General features: G+C 48.4%; 1 protein-coding gene across 3 annotated transcripts in view; it reads right to left on the bottom strand.

Annotated features, from left to right (window-relative positions):
- LOC1281810 (protein piccolo) overlaps positions 1-16708 on the bottom strand; it is an 84333-nt gene extending 67625 nt beyond the window's left edge. Inside the window, exon 1 of one of the 3 annotated variants that reach the window (XM_061643030.1) lies at positions 16574-16708. The gene's annotated coding sequence lies outside the window, so the exon portion shown is untranslated. Of the gene's footprint in view, positions 1-16557 lie in introns of all 3 variants that reach the window. The other 2 variants (XM_061643031.1, XM_061643032.1) reach the window with 2 other exon arrangements.
- Between the last annotated feature and the right edge of the window lie 717 nt (positions 16709-17425).

Below are 17425 nucleotides of genomic sequence, written 5' to 3'. Positions count from 1 at the left end.
CTCCTTCCTCGCCTCTCCTTCTGCGGTGGGCGGCTTTTGAAGTTAATTCGCCCAGGTGAGGCAACATTAGTGGGGAAACACAAAACAGGCCAAAAAACACACAGCAAACGGCAAAGAATTCATGCACGGTCGGCAGAAATCGTAATCGCTGTGCGAGGCAGTGTCAATACGTTTCGTTTTTCCCCACTAATTGGAATTTGACCTGCAGCATTAACACACACTCGTGCAACCGGCACAGGCCGTGCAGTTACTGTTTGTGGCCCAATACCCTCCGCCCAGCTTAGGTAGTGTGAGAGAGGTGGCCGTTTGGCGAGGGAAGTTAAGGTTACGTTTGCATTTTAGTAGCGTGGATGAAGCAACAAGCCAAAACAAATCAATGCAAAATAGGCAAGAGAGAGTGTTCATGAAGAATTACCAAAATATACTTCCCAAAATACTAAATTTTTGTTATTGAATTTGCAAGAAATTCACAATAATGCAATTTTCGCAGTACGATTTCAACATAAACATAAAAATGACAAACTTCCTCTAATGATGAGCATTCCAAACATAGGCACAGGAATAGAATGAATGCCTGCACAATAACAAATACGCCACATTCAGCAAGATGAACATCGTCTAGGAAACCGGAAAGCATCAAACTACGTCAACATCATCCAGGGAAGCCGCAACATGGGCACGAAGAGGCATACAATTCCATCCACCCAATTATTTACATACTTAAACCGAGAGTCCCGGTTGAAGCAACATTTTGGTGAAATTTCGCTCTACCAGGAAGTTGGCAAAAATGTTCCCTCTGTCAACCACGCAAAAAAACCAAAATCCACGACGGAATTACATACCAAGAAAACATTCAAAAATGAAATGCGTAACCGCAATCGGGCGAATGGGCGAGCGACCGCAGAAGGCTGCCCGCCATTTGGTGCCACTCACGCCACTGTGATTAACTTAAAATGGGAGCCAACAACAAACAGACAATCAGAACCGTCGCTTGATTGTCGATCTCGTTATCATTATGCGTATCATCATCAGCTATCTTCATCCATAATAGCGTGGAACAGTAACAGCAATTTCCATACCGACGCCTCAAACGAGGACGATCGAAGGTCATGAGAGACGCATTGGAGGTACCGGCGAGGCACTCTGTTCACACACCACTGCCGAATCATTTAGTAACGGGCGGTTTATGACATTCGGGTGGCCGAAATTCGAGCACAAGGGGCATTTTTGGGTGCAAGTCCACAATCCGAAGCAATTCGTTGCCTATCAGAAAAAAGCGCCCTGCCAGGAGCGAGTGAAGGGAACTTGTAGCACACGATTGCAACAAGCCTGTTGGAACTGATGCTTTTTTAAAGCCATGGAAAATAAAGCCCCAGCATACATGTACGCACCGACGAAATGCGCTGTCACTCTTGTCTGTCCCAATTCTACGCGGGACCTGGGCTTGTGCCTCGAGCCAAGGTTAAATCCGCACACACACACACACACATGTTCGTATCTCTTTCGCCTTTCCCGCACCTGAACGGAGGGGAAAAAACAGACTTCGATTTACATTCTTCGACCAGCCGGTTTGGTTGTAATTTATTTCACACTCCAAAAACCATACGGTGTGTTAATTGTTCGACCTTTCGGGAGGAAGCCAAGTGAAAAGCCGAAAAGACGACAAGACACTCTGTGTATGTGTGCGTGTATGTCGTCGCAAGAATTCGTATTAAGTGACCTTAATATTTAACATCCTTTTTCTTGATAGCCGGACAGAGAGAACGGGAATCGCGTGCAGTTTTGTTCGACGATCTCTTTACCCCCCTTTTCCCTTCGCTCATCGCTCGCTCCCTCTGTGTAAGTGGTTAATTTTGCTGACTTAACTGCAATGCAATGGGTTTACCACAGAACCAGTTATCAACCGGTATTAACGCGAGAGCCCCGTTGGGGAGATTGTCCCACCGAGTGTCGATTTTGCTTGGCCCTCTATCTGCTGCATCTGGTTCGGCTGCCCTCTGTTACCTGCCGCATCACGACGGCGGTTTTCGTGCTTCAGTCGCATAATAACCTTCTGCATCCTTCAATCAACCCTTTACAGCTAAAAATGGAACATAAAATGAGATAAAAAAGCACACACTCACAGCCCGAAAAGATAAACACGACGGAAAAGTATGAGATTTTGAAGGCCCTGATATCTTGTACGACTATAATTGAGTTCGTGTACTGCTGGCCCAACAACAATGTAAGGCAGAGCAGGATCTCACAACAACAGGGGAATTGTTTTTGAGTTTTGTTACTGCTTGTTGCTGATTCTCGGTACCAGTGCCCTCCTACTTGATCGTACAACAGCAACGCCATCTGTGAGAAAGATCACCGCTACTAACGCCTTTATCAAACTTACTTAACATTCATTCACTTTCACGCCACTCCTATATCCCATAAAGTACATTTCCCCCAAATCGACGCCGGCAACAACGAAACACAAACACCATCGTTTAATTGTTTACACCACGTGGAGCGCAATTTGAATTTCTAATCAGTTGACGAATAATTTTTCACTCCCTTCTTTACTCACGAGATGGAGCATTGGAGAGCACGGCCGGCCTCGGATGGACGGTACTGGTAGCGTGGAATCCAATTAGTAGAACATATTTCATCCCCCTCCCCAATTGTGTACCATCCAGTTCCGGGAAAGCCAAGACAAAGAGCGCATAAATGGACATGAAATCTCATGCTCGTTAATCAACGTAGCAAATAGCGGTCGGTGGGATGGCCGATTCGGTGGAACGAAAACAACAACACCTCGTCGCGCGTAATGGAAAACGACTATCGCTTATCAAATTTCAGTACATTTTCACGCCACTCCAATGTGAGTCGTCTCCCCCCTAGCTCCTGTCGGAGAGCATTCCAAATGGACATGTTCCTTTCATCACGCCCTTTGATAGGTTCGTGGGGCGCGTAGATAAAAAAAGAGCCCAACAACTCCGCCCTGCGATTAGTTGTCGCGTCTTATGCAGTCGCGATGTGTTTGCGTAATACTGTCATCTTTCGATCGTTGGAAAACCGGATCGAACGAGCATTAAAAAAAAGGAACGGCCACCGGACGACAAAACCGGACAAAGCGAAGCGGAACTGGTTCGATGGCGCGCAACCCGTACTCGCATAACCGGACCCACACCGGATGCCCGGGTGCATAATCCGTTTGCCGGCATCACTTCCAAACGACCTCGAGCCGTCCATCCCTCACTGCCACTGGCAGCTAGCTCGCCGCTTCCCGAGCGCCATCCGATCACACCCGACGAGGACGTAACGAATGAAAAGAAAGTGTCAAAAAATAGAAAGCATAGCATAATTTGCATACAGCCACCGCTGCCACCGCCCGGGCGGACGACCGAAAGGGTGTGGACACGGTAAGAAAGGCACCTTCACCACCTTCTCAGCCAATGATTGGATGATTGGATCCAGTGATGCTTTCTCGGGGTTTTGCGTGATGACAAAACCGCTTACCTCTGTGGTCTTCCGCAGGGCGTGCAATGAGACGCACCACCGGGGGTACGATGCTTGGTTTGAGTTTCTCCAAGTTCGTGACATCGAAGGGTACTCGTCGGATCACCGCCAGACACTTCTGGAAGTCACGATCATGGAGTGGCATGAAGAAGGGAACAAGTGTAAAAGTGCATGGAGATGGGAGATTTCATTCATCCAGTGAGGTGACTAGGTGGCATTTCCCGTGATGCGTTTAGAATGAATCAAATTTCTTGACAGCTTTCTTGTCTCCTTCGCAGAGATCCAGGCCTTTCCACCCAAGAAATCATAATCGTTGTTCAATCTTTGATAGTAAATTAACAAAGTAGTAAAGTCTGACTGAGGTTGGGACACTTACAATCTCCGAAACACTCCCCTTGAAGGTGGGAAAGATTAATGAAACCAGTTCCATTCCTGCAAGGCATCGCTTCGATACACATCACCGACGCACCAGCTAATGCTCCGTGGAAAGTGTTGACTGATTGAAGAGCGATAGATCAATCGGCTGATAAGGTGAATCGATCCCCACGCCAGCGCTCATCGCCCGTAGGCGCAAAGTGCCACAGTTTAAACAAAGTAAGAGATAAAAGCTAAATTCAGTTTCACTTTCCAAAGCGAAAAGATTCACTGCCCAGTTTGTTTAAGTGATCCCAAAAATTAGCCCGTACCCGCACAAGACCCCGATGCTCCAGCAACTCCAATTCGTACAGTAACTTTCGTTTTCGAAAAATGTTCGTGCTCCTCACAGAGCGACCGTCAACAAAACCGGAAACCAATCGAAAAACGGCCGCCCCAGGACACTCGGTCCGTTTGGTGGTGGGCATCCCGGCTTCAGAAGAATGCGACGCCATGAAGAGTTTGGTCCAAAGCATAGCCGAAACTAAAATAAAACAGCAAGTGCCGCTTTTCACACAACATTGCTGGAAGGTGGGAAGCTGCGGGAGGGGGCAGAGAGGAGGAGGAGCACGGCCACATTATATTGTTTTACCCCTGGAGGAAAAATTCGCAAAATGATTAATGACAGCGCCAACCCCCGACCACCCTACGCCACGCGGTTCAAACGAGAGAGAGAGATTGTCTGCATTATTTATGTTTTGATTGCTACAAACCTCGCCGGGCGCGTTTCGAGCGCTGGCGTGAATGCAAACAAAATTGAAGGGTTAAGACACCTTCTCCTTCTTGGGCTCGCGGCACGAACATGCTATCGCGAACGAGATGCCGGTGGTGGTGGTACTTCCTTCCGTGATCACGCTCACGCGCGTAGATGTCGTTTCTTCGTTTGCTATCTAAATTCCAACAGCACAGTTTGCGCAGTCACGGCATGCTGGCATCTCCAGAAGATACTAGGGAGTTTCTGGGGCTGAGGTATGGCATGTGGAAAAGCGACCAAAGGGATGTCCCTGCGGGCTTGATGGCCAAAAATGGATGCCTTCAACGAGCAGAATCCGACTCCGGTGTCCGGTGCGATAAGCAGATAAGCAAAAGTGAGATCCACCAACGTCTCGGTAGATCCTGATTCCCAGAAAGCCCCACAACCGTTCGAGACGTTGTTTGGGGAGTGTTCGTTGGCACGGGAGAGATAGTGAAAGTTACCGGCGTTGCCTATCACAATCCTCAGACAATCCTCACAACCCAGCGCCGAGTCTTGCAAGGTCGGTGATTGATTGCTTCTGTTTGCGACGCCATCGATGCCCCACACCACCACCACGTCACAACGGAATTAGAAACCTATGCAGTCGGAAAAGCAGTGCCCCGTTGCGGGACTTCCGAAACCGAAACAGAAACCGCAGTAAGCTTCACGGTAGCCTATCCGGCTCACACAGGTGCACAATTCAATTACGAGCATCTACACCTGCCGCGCGCATCGATGTCCTCGTATCGGGCGTTGGTGCTGGAATTCCGTCCGGAACCACAACTGGGCCATGCCTTACTTTTCCACCCAGTGCCGCCCAGTGTCACTTGTTGGGCTTCATCACCGCGCCGCCCTGTGCGCCTTCAATTATTGTGCCGCTGCAAGAACGAGCAAGCCCCGCACACATCGTGTCAATCAGTGAACCATTCAAATCATTCACTACGGCTGCGGCTCCATTTGCTTTCCGAGGCCTGCTTTATTGCCCATTCGTCTCCCCACCTAGGGTGACAATAGCAGATCGGTGGAAAAATGCACTCCAAAGGCATCTCCTCGTGTGTTGTGTATGTTCAGTGATAGTTTCCAAGATAAAGATGCACGACAAACTGTCACTAGGTCAAAAGTGACAGCGCATCGCAAGCCTTGCGCGTTACGTAGCACATCATCTCAAGGGTTTGAGGATTGAACCGCTCCACCACTCAGTACAGAAGCAAGATTGAATTCGATTTTTATTAGATACCAATCTGAGACCGCGCAAGCACTAAACCCAACATCGTCGTCATCATCATCATCATCGAGAGAGAAAAAGCGCTTCTTCCACGGTTCATAACAAGACAGCTTGTTACGCCGCGATTGGTCGTAAAATTAAAGAGCACCTTAATGGAAAACGCGCGGCAGCCAAGGTACGGTGCTTGTGGATGGGAAAATCGCCAGCATTGAGCGTTCTGCACTGGCACGAGGGAAGACGTCACCGATAGGGTGACCACAGCACAATACGCAAGGGCCGCTGCAGGGCTGATGAAGAGAGGGAAGCTGTAAAGTTGAGCCACTCCTAATTAGGATTAGGTTTTGTACTCTGTACTCCACAGCGAGAGGTGCCAATCAATTGAATTATTTGATAAAAATCAATACAAATAATAAAGCTGCGATGGTGAGCGGTACATTTGAACCGTATAATTTAGTGTACCACTCAATCAAGCTTAGTGTGTGTTTAATGACCAGCTCGATAGTACCACCCGGGGCGAGCGTCCTATTTCTCCATCAGCGACCCTGTTCAGATGACACACAGCAGTTTATCGATTTTTCCACAGTTGCATGTAAGAGTGATCATTAAATTCATTATCTGCTTCAGTGTTTGCTCTTGCGTCTGTTACTATTAAAAACAAACAAGTCGATATCGTGAGCAGAGTGTTTGTATTTTTAAGTCCTTCCTAAGCCTCTGCTGCTCTCCAGTCAGTCATTGAACCATGCAATGCTCCTTCAATGTATTGGATTGACCCATAAAACTTTACGGCCAACCAACTCTTCCTACGCCTCTTATCTGGGACACACACACAGTGCCGAAGCGCCTCTGCCAGCAGCAGGTGAAAGAAGATACCACAGAAACGCGCACCCTCATCTGACGATCACCCCCCTTCTGGCAACCCTATGAACCGTAACGCATCCTTAATTAATTGAAAGCTTATAAATTACCCCAACGCCCGAATATCCCATCCCAGGCCACCATAAAATATGGCAAAAGAAAACGCATGCAATCATGTTCCATGTTCCGGCAGGAGAAAACTAAAAACAAACCTCCATCTCCTTCCCCCAGAAAGCTCACTACAAATCACACTTTGCGCCGTGTGTAGCTGTGTGTAGTTTGCAAAAGCGCCAAAAAAATCTCTCCCAGCTAATGACAGCAATTCCATCGGAAAATCACCCACCAATCGACACAACCCCGGAGCCCGGTAGCCGTCACGGCACGGAGCGGAGAATTCAATTTTCCACCTCCGAAGCCCCCAGTACCCAGTGGGAGGTAACGAGTAGTTTGTCGATAGATACCTACCAACTACTCAGCTCTTTCTCTCAACACTCCGAACCACACCACACCGCACAAAGCGGTTCCGGATAAAATATGGAAACTCTTTGCGTTTTTAATTCGACAGGAAAATTAAATTTTCATCAGTCGTGAGAAAACGCACCACCGGCTGAGAGTGTACAAAAAAGCATAAACAAAAACTACGCACACAACGACCATCCCTCTTCTGCTTGAATTGGGTGCAATGGTAAAAAAAACGGGGCTGTCCGTGTATCTCTCTGTTGTCTTTACCTTCTCGCACTCAGCTGAACAAGATCCCCCCAAAAAACCCGACCCCTTGTCGGCAAAACATCCTCAATTAGCATAATAACCTTGAAAACGATGCAGCGTTTTCGCTGTGCGCGGGCTTTAAAGGGGAGCGGCAGCAGCAGCAGCCGGGGTATGCTGCGGCCAGGCGAGATGCTGCACCATAATCGCTGCCGAAGTCGCTGCCCGCCCGGATGCTCGTGCCCCCGATGCCATTTTTTGAATTCGAATAGCCACAACTACTGCTTTTGGGGTGGTTTGTGCGTGAATTGGACGGTTATGGGTCGCTCATGTGTGTTAACGGTTCGAGTGAGACTTTCGGATCGGCTCGCCAGTTCGGAGCATGGAGCAAGCAATTAATCTAATTTCGATGCGATTTTTGAACGGCAAAGAAACGATTGAACATCGGATCGGAATGAGATATGGAGCTTCTTCGTTGCTGTGTAGTTTACGTGTGATTGCTGTGGCGCATTTTGGCATTTAATTTAAATAGTTTTCTCTCTTTTATCAGTAGAAACTTCTAAGCTCATCTCATAGCTTAATACATTATTCCAACAACATGTGTAATTAATGCGTTTTTCCTTCAAACACCCAATGAATATTCCTCTTTTATACCCAACATCTCCCCAACTACCTTCGGCTGTACTTTACGGCTTTTATCGGTCACAACGCAGCAAGAAATGGCAACGTCTGCGACACAAATCAGCACACACTTCACACCCAATAACGGCTGAATTCCATTAGACAAGTGGTCACGCAGTCATGTCCAGAATTGCAGTTAGCCCTCCTCCAACCACCTCCGAATGTAACCTTATTCCAGGACACCGTTTCGTGCTCTGTTAAAGGGAGATATTCCCAACCACACAATAAGAGGGTAAAGTTATTGCGTAGTACGTCCAGCAGGATAAAATTACTCACAGTTCCTTAAGGGAGAGAAACAGTCTACCGTCGCAAAGGTTTCCCGATAAATGTCATCTTTACCGTACAGCTAGACGCCACTTTTGCGTAACGATATGAACACAATATTGAAACGACTTCAGAAACATCTTCAGAAGATATCGAGAATCAATTCCTTCGTTTTTGTGGGACGCCACCAAGCAAGTCGAGCAGCCACAAACAAACAACTCCCTGCCCTGACCCAAAAAGCCAAGAACAAACAGAACGTGCGTCCAATTTCCACTTCCGTTGAAAAACAATCCGCTTCGAGAGGTTCTCCCGGAACCTACTGGAGCCTCACAGAGTGGCGGCAGCGGGATGAAAAATATCGTCAATTTTGCCATGGATATGGGCCAATTATGGATGCCGAAAATATCCACACCTACCCGGAACAAGGCCCGCACGGCATCGCCCGAAAGGTGACGCCCGTCGAGACGGAAATAAAACAGACTTCTTGGTGGAAATGTTTTCCTACTGTCTTCCACCCTTCAAGAAGTACGGACGTCGTAACTCGCACTATCCTCAGAGTTCCTTCCCCGACTCGCTAGCAGGAGCCCGTCTGCAGAACGTGGTTCTTAAATTGGCTACTTCTACCACATTAGCACGTGCGAAATGTCTCCTCACGTCCGGCGGTTTTTCCCCTCTGGCTGCTCGGTGGCGCAATTTCCGAAACGGAACTGGGATGGGCCAGGAAACTGGTCGCGAAACGCGCACGAAACAGCAGGACATCGGTTTACCGGTGACGGTAATGCCGCAAGGAATCATTTCACGATTGGATTGTCACTAACGGTGGCCAAAGGGTGTATGCTTGCTCTGAAATTGGCTAGCTGACTTGCCAATTTGAAGAAGAAAACAGAAACCAACTCACCCAGCGGGCCTCCACAAGGGACTTGGTCTTGGTATCGTATTGCGTGAAAAGGATTTCGGTTTGGAAGTTCCATTTCCAACCCCCAGTCGAGGGACGGAAACACAAACTCGGCTACCTGTACGCAGGAGAAACGGCATTCGACCTGAGGCGCCATCTTCCAAGCAGCCCCGTACGGCGGTAGAGAAGACGAATTAGATTTATGCGTTACGTTTTCCGCTCGTGATCCTGCAGGAGGGAAAACACATTTCGAGCCCTTGCTACACTTTATTTATTGGCTGAACGCGGCGCCAAAAACCAAGGAGTCGGCCCCGGCTGTCCCGTTCGCGTTACGGCAATAGTATCCGTCGTTTCGCACCGAAAGCGGATCCATTCGCAGGCCAATTTCTGGCGTACACTACACTTCACTGCGATATCTATCTTAATAAATCGTAAATGAAGGCAAAAGGCACACCACCGGGCGTCCCTGCCGCCGGGATAGTATCAATTGGGATATCGAAATAAATGCGTAGAGTACGTACCCTTCAAGCATCATTAAATTTTATTTCACTTTTTCGTGTTTTTTTTTTGGCAACCTACCCGGTGTGCTGTTGGGAGAGCTAATAAACTGAATCAAAGTACTCAGTACGTGTGTATTGAGTAAATTTTCCAAACAGAATAGAAGGTTTTTTGTACAACAGAATAGAACAGAATAGAAGAAAGCATGCTTTTCCTGCAGGAAGGTGCTTTAAAACCCTGATTTTGTCATGCGTATTGCATACCTCCAGGCGGATCACGCGTACCTCATTACAGACGTGCTGCTTTTGATGGAACAACTTTGTTTATCATTCTTTTCGCACTTTTCACGCGAAACTCCTTCCCAAATTGAGACATTTTTACATTTTACCCAACGGTGCTGTTGCCACTAGCTACTGTCCCCCGTTGACAACCCCGAAAATCTCCGCCCGCTGCTGGCACGCGCTAATGCAACCGTGACGACCTGGAGGGGTGTCATGCGTCATGCTTTTGCTCTCACCCCGTGGCATTTGGAAAGAAACCTTTTTGCATTCTGCCCCGGTTCTGGTCACGGGGCCTTGAATTTCGACTCCAATCTTTCAGCACACGCCGTGGTTCAACAGTTTTGACAGTTGAAGAATTAATGATACACGCAACGAGCTAATTAAAACTTTTTTTGACAGTCAGATTCTATTATTTTTGCTTTTATCGCGCTCCGGGATACTCCCGGAAGAATGGGAAACACATCCACAGCAAGAATGCGCACGGTGATGATAAATTTTGGCAGAGCCGTTTGTTTTCCTTCCCGAACGCACAAAAAAAAATCAGTCTCCTTAGGGATAGGGAATTGCTATGCGCCACGGGTTGTCGCCGTATCGAGTTTCACCATCTTACTCCCCTCTTACTTAGGCTCGAAACACACGGACACACAGGGGGCCTAGAACAAATCTAGAGCAAAGCGGCCCAATCCAATATGCGAATTCAGGGCAGCGACACTCTAACGAAACAGTCACGCCGCTGAGACACTGATGCCCCGTTCCAGCGCCACCAATTTCAACGCCAACAGTGCACTATTTTACCCCTGCAAGCACTTCGCCTTTACCAAGCTCAAGCCAATCCAGCACAGTTGGGGGAAACGCAAACACAACGACTGCGAAACATACAAAAAAAAACCGATCGAATTCAATTTCTAATGCAATTTCGATTGCCTGCCCGAGTGGTGCTGGTGGTGGTGGCTTCGACGGAGGGCGAAAGTTTCGTGTAAACATACCAGCAGAAAAGGGCGGCACAGACTTCTGCCGCTGCGTCGGGTTGTGGGGAAGAAGATCTATCGATTACGTAAACGGCGACGGGCGACGGGACATTGTTGTTGTCTGTGAAAATACGACCACTTTCTCACGGACTGTACCTTGGGTTTGTCGCGGAACGAAGATGTTTTTTAGGTGGCATTTTCCCGCCTGTAGTGGTTGAACTTTACCGAGTTGAATTCACCGACGATGGGGGGGATGGGTTGTTTTTGTAGTGGCAAAGTGAAGTTGAAGGCTGGAGTAGTGCTTAAAGGCGAAGAGGCGTTATGTTGTGTTTATGCGTAGCGCTGTCTATAAAGTCATTTGCTGAGTGTTTTACTTCCTATCGACGTTGCTGTAGTCTAATGAGGAGTTAAACGAGTCACAGCTAAAGGGATGGAGCTACTGTGGCAGACAGTCATCGATATTAACACAGACAGTGCGCTCTGTGAATCCCTTTACGAAACCTTCACAACCGAGCCTAATGCCAGGGTTAGATGAAATCCTAATCAACGTTGGCCGCCTAGTGTCGCTTGCTTCCGTAAACAATTTTACGACACCAACATCAAACGACAAGCTTTTTCCGCCCACAGACGCACATCAGACCCTGTACTGCATTTTTAAGCCCCCGTTTTTTCAATCATCATTTCCGAAAGCATCTACCCACCCACCCACTCGCATTGATGCCACCCATCATTGTTTTTACGAGTTCCCAGTGAAGCGTTCGTTACAAACTAACCGACCGTTACACAAAACCCTTCGGAGACTCGTTTTGCTCGTGCAGCTCCAAAACCATCCAGCGCCGACCGCTGGAACCCCAACCCTTCGTGTGTTTTCTTCACTTTCCATCTCGTTCAAAAACGGTGCAGTTGGAAACAGTTAAAACCGGTCCTTCTCGCCCGCTTACAGTGTGCCGCCACCGGACGACAGACTGGGAATGCACACCGTCCGGGCAAGTTTGGGCGCGCTCTTCCGCTCAGACAACGCTCAGAGCGGCCAGTTCCGCTTCCGGTGCAACTGGAACTGGTTTAAATCTCGGCGTTTTAAACACACCCGACTAACTTCCTTTAAAAGTTGCTCCATGTTAGCGCTGTTTACGTGTTTTTGAGAGGAGTTCACTACCATTTTTGTCACAAAACTCTCACCGACGGGTTTTGCGGTGTGTTTTGAAACATTTTTTCCCCATTTTGTAGTCCCTTTTCACATAAAAACGGTCTGTTTGAAGTGTACAGCAATCTGTGTGACCTACTACAGCAGACCGAACAGCGTGCAAAGCACCACAAACAAAGCGTACTCACTCTTCGTGTAAGTAAAGATCATTCCATCCGATTGAATGGACACAACAGAAAGAACGCAAACGCATCGGTACGACGCGTTTCTTTTTCCCTAGTTTTTCCTCCCATCCAGCCCATCAAACAACCCTTTCGCTTTCGTTTTCATTCCCTGCTAAGCGTGTGCCCGAAATGAGTTCACCCGAACTCGACCACGTTTCGCCACAATCTTTCGCGGGCCCAAGCAACTCTAATCTCCCAAAAGCACCGGCGCCACCGTTGAAAGAAATCAAAGGAAAATCCGCCCTTCGAGGGTTACTCCTGTGGGACTGTTTTTCCTCCCTTTTCCCTGCTTCTTCCCATTTCGCCACGCACCGCTGAGTTTTCTCCTTCCCAAACCAAAGGAAGCAAAGAAAAACGTGCATTTCGGAATTGCAAACCTGGAATTTTCACCTTCTGCGTCCTGCTTGGGTGAGATTTATATCATTTTATCCCTACAGCATAGGGAAAAAGGCGAAGGAATGCACACACACACAAAACAGGAACCACATTTCTCCACCGATGAGCCTATCTGAAGCCACACGGACGGGAAAAAGTTAGCACAAATAGTAAAGTTGAAAAGATTGCCTTCTTTTCTGCCTTCTGAGACAGTCGTCGTCAGTCGTCGTCGTCGTCGTGTGTCCTTTTGCCTGCGAGGCGGAAGGAATATTTTAACTTCATCTCAATTTATTGCCGCTCAAACTTTCTTTCGTAGTTTTTTTATTGTTCTTTTCTTCTTTTCTATTGTTCGAACATACGGGGTGCACTTGGCGAGAAAGTATTATTAGTGAGAAAAATTGTTTTTGCAATAGTTTTCCATCCGGGACGGGTAATTCATTTTGCGCCCTTACGGGCGAGTTGAGAAAAATCGCACTTTTGCAGGTATTTTGGTTGCGAGCAGCTGTGTTCTTAAGAAGTTATGCAAATTGAAGATATGAAGAGGCTTTGTAAACTTATTTTAAATGGTAAATTCACATCACAACGAACTGGTTGCTGGTTTAAAATGAATCTAAAGCAGGATGAGCTGTATAACATTGGAGCTTTTAACTCCCCAACAAAACGAACTCTTAGGACTCAAGCAAGATTGAGCTTGAGAAGGTATATAACCGTACGCAAATTTCAACCCACCCAGTATCTTGGCCACGGCGCCATAACAACGCCTACGTCATTGTTGAAATATTTTACTTCCCCCTCAATGCACCCGCGATGATAGCCACCGCCAAGAGCAGAAGGATCCAGAGCACTTTTTGGGACGAGTCACTCATTCTTGGCGCTCAGTGCGGAATCCGCATACCGCCGCCAATGCTCGACTCGCCCACAACGGTGAGCAATAATTTGAGCTTCAAACTATTTTAGGCGTGGTGCCGTCCCGTAAAAGTGGTTTTGCCATCAAAACTGTCCCGAAAAAAGTAACCTTGAAAAAGCAGCGTGAAGCGTCACTGGGAATAAACAGCACTTATCAACTGAAACAGTATTTATTATACCCATCATGTGGGAAATGGATATTAAAACTAAACTCCAAACTCCACCCGCAGAAGTCCTCTGTAGCAGCAAACAAATCCACCTTCAACATTTCGATTCTTGGCCGTTCGGCGGGCGTTATCGGGAGCGGTGCGCAACATCAAGTCCAAAAATTAACATAAACATTCCTTCCACCTCGGACAGAGAGAGAGATAGAGGGAGAGAGAGACAGAGATTTCTTGTGCCTCTCTGAAGAAATGATTTTTTTTTTTGTAGCTTCAAACCGTCCAACCGGTTCCGTGCGATGAATAAGAAAACACGGCCGATCATAGCTACATAACGCCGCGGCTTCACTGACCCCCACGGGCACGGAAAGATCAGGTTTTGGGCTTTGCACACAGCCCCACAGCCCCACAGCCCCACGAGGGAATGACATTTGGAAGAGGCCCTTCTTGCCCAGGTTGGGATGGTTTCGCGATGGATTCATCTACGGGATTGAGTACCCGACGATTGGGAGTTGGAAGGGGTGCTGTTTGTTATCACAAAAGTACGCACTGCTTGTGTTGAAATAAAGACTCATCATGCCTTTTTTGGGGGAAAGATGACCCGTTAACACCCGTCGTTTGAAGCCTCCTTTCGAGAGAGAGAAAAAAAGCGAACAGATCCAGAACCCTTCCAACACGGAAACACGTGGCGTGGGACCCTCCTCGCGGAAGGTGTTTGCAGCCTCACAAAGAAGTGAGCGATTTTCGGGCCTTTTTTTGTTGAACCGCTGGATTGTGGAATGTGTAACCTATTTAAAGCGAAATCTTACGCTCCGGAGGCGATAAATCGAAGACCTTTATTGCCCTTTCGATTCGATCGTTATTTCCCTGGTCCCTGCCCTGGTCTGGTCCTACCACAACCGATCGTTCTCGATCCAGCTTCCAGCAAGCAAACAAACCACCTCTTCGATCGTATCTGGGAGGCCTTTTTGTTGTTGTTGCCACTCTCGTTGAGCCACACACACACACACACACAGGCCATATTCTTCGAGGCAAATCAATCAATCAGCTAGTTCTCGCGGTGCCCTGAATACATTCACCGGAGGTGGGTGCAGAGGGATGGGTGGTTGATATTGAAGGTGCAATTTAAAATGCAATCCTACGAGCCGAGCTGAGTCGAGATTAGGTCAGCCAGAGCATACCAGCAAGGGGAACTTAGTCGAAAGGGCGAAACAGGCCGTTGGAGAAGGAGAAAAAAAGCCTCAACCGGTACAGAACCAACCTCCCATGGTGGTTCGTTCTTGATTACACAGTACCTGCTTGCCAATTAGCAACTTTCGATAATTACAATTAATTACAATCAACCCACTCGCCAGTGGCACATTGAAACTATTCCCGCAAAATAACACTCCGGAAATGAGATCATTCAATGTGTGCCCCCCGGAAGAAAGGCCTTAAAGCGTGTCTTCTTTAAAAGTGGCCAAACAAGAGCACACGCCGGCGTCAAAGTGGTGCCAACCGAGCGATTCCGATATCGTAAAGTAGCGCAATAAATTAGCCCCCCTCGTACACACACACACACACACACTGGCCGACCCAACGGGGCAAGAACGGAACCGCTAGAATCGGTTGAATTCGCAAACAGCGCCCGTTGCTGCGTTGGGCTGGCGGCCACTTAAAGATTTTTCGTCTGCTGTTGCAGTTTGTTTTTCGATCCTCCTTCCTCCTCTTTTTTATGATTTTTATATGCGCTATCAGAGGGTGTATACGGAGTTGTGTTGTGTGGGGGGAGGGAATTAGTGTAGCAATGATTCAAATCCACTGCGAAAAAGAACCGCTTTGCGGGGGGGAATAAAAGCGGAAACACAGGGAGCGGGCTCCTCCTTTGAGGGATGAAAAATTGGCCCCACCGATTTCGGGCTCAAAACGCCCCAAAAATTGCACACCGCGGCCACGCATCGTCGCGCACCGGGGCCCCCGGTGTTTAACGGTGTTAGCGCGGTGGCCTGCGAAGGAAACGCGGTTCCCTCGATTGCGGCCACACTTGCGGCCGGTGTTGGTGTGTGCACCTGTGCGCGCACCAAACAAACGGTGATTTACGGAAAGCCCAGTCGAATGTATCGAACGCCCACCCCCCTGGAGCCGCCAGCCACAGGTAATTGGTGACGAATTTGGCGAAGCAGTTAGAGAAGATGCGTGTCTTTTTTCTGTTTGTTGCGCTTACCGTTTTCCGCAGCTGTGTCTGCGACCGCCGTACTGGTGGAGGGGCTCTCTCTCTCTCTCTCTGTCGGGTGTCTGGCGCAGAGGAGATCGTGTTTGGCTTCCCCCCTCGCACCGGTTGACCTTTTCGGATTTGTTATTTTTTGCGTCTTGTGCGATCGATCACGGGACACGGACGAGAGCGGGAGTGGGAAGGTTACGCCAGCAACTCCACACGTTCGCACACCTGAGACTTCGTACAGTTATTGACATTGAAACTTCACAGCGATCCGATCGAATCGAGCGATCTTTACAACCGATCATGCAGCAGGGGCTGCTCACTGTGTTTTGTCAAATGGTATTCCCCACGTGGCACTGTGCACTGCGTCTTCTTCTTCTTCTTGCTCACTGCCGAACACACTACCGAGATGTGTGGCCACTACCACCAATGCCCCCCCTCCGCTCAATCACACTTCTCTGATCAAGACCCGCACAGCGAACGCACGTCTCTTCTGATCACGAAAAAACAAACACACACACACACACACTCCCGCTTACAGGCTCCCGCACTTACGTCGGATGTGTATGCGGGTATCGCTGCGTAAGCGCTCCTACGTACACGTACACGAAGTTACAGAAATTCGTTTCTCCAAGCCACGCGCACGCACGCTCGACTGCGGAACTGCAAATGCGGCCGACGGGATCTGCGAGCCGCTGCTCCACCAAAGGCCTGCGTGAGTGTGTGTGCGTGTGTTGGTGGCGGTGGCCGAAGTCGACGCCGTTCGAACATGTCGCCGTCCCGCATCCGTTGCGCACGGTGCCGCTCGCGCGACAGAGACGGAGCGCAAACACGGCCGCTGGTACTGTTCGACTCGCGGGAAAAGCGATGCGATTTTCGATGGCAAACGATGAAATTAATCATTTTTCATTCTTTTTTTCTGTTTTACACGTCTCTTTCCTTCAAAAATATTTAAATCCCTCTGGTGATGAGCAATTTTGCTCAAAATTTTCCGATTTGCTGCTGCCAGGCGCCTTTTTTGTCGCAGTCCCGGCTGTCGACGCCTCTAGGGAGGTACGGCGTGAGTTCGAACCATTTTCGAACGAGGCGAGCCATTGCAACGGTCGTTTTGAAACGTTTCGCGGTGAGTTTGAATTTTTGCGCCATTTTTGAATTTTCGCCGTTGTTGTTGGGAAACGGACCGTTACGAACCGGTACCGTGCCATAAAGCAACTGGTAGCGTGCTATAAAGTAGTTTGCTATAAATTTAATATTTCTAATGTTCTAATGTGGCCCAAACATCCCCTAAATCGATCGTGAGCCAAAAAGAACGACCAGCAACGGCTCAGTGAGGCGCCATCCACTTCGAGACGACTCTGGGAGCAAGGAGGACTGCCGGCAGAGGGGGAGCAGAGTTCAAAAAAGAAC

The sequence above is a fragment of the Anopheles gambiae genome, chromosome 2, assembly GCF_943734735.2.
Source record: "Anopheles gambiae chromosome 2, idAnoGambNW_F1_1, whole genome shotgun sequence".
NCBI classification, from domain to species: domain Eukaryota; kingdom Metazoa; phylum Arthropoda; class Insecta; order Diptera; family Culicidae; genus Anopheles; species Anopheles gambiae.
This window is presented reverse-complemented; position numbering and strand designations above follow the sequence as displayed.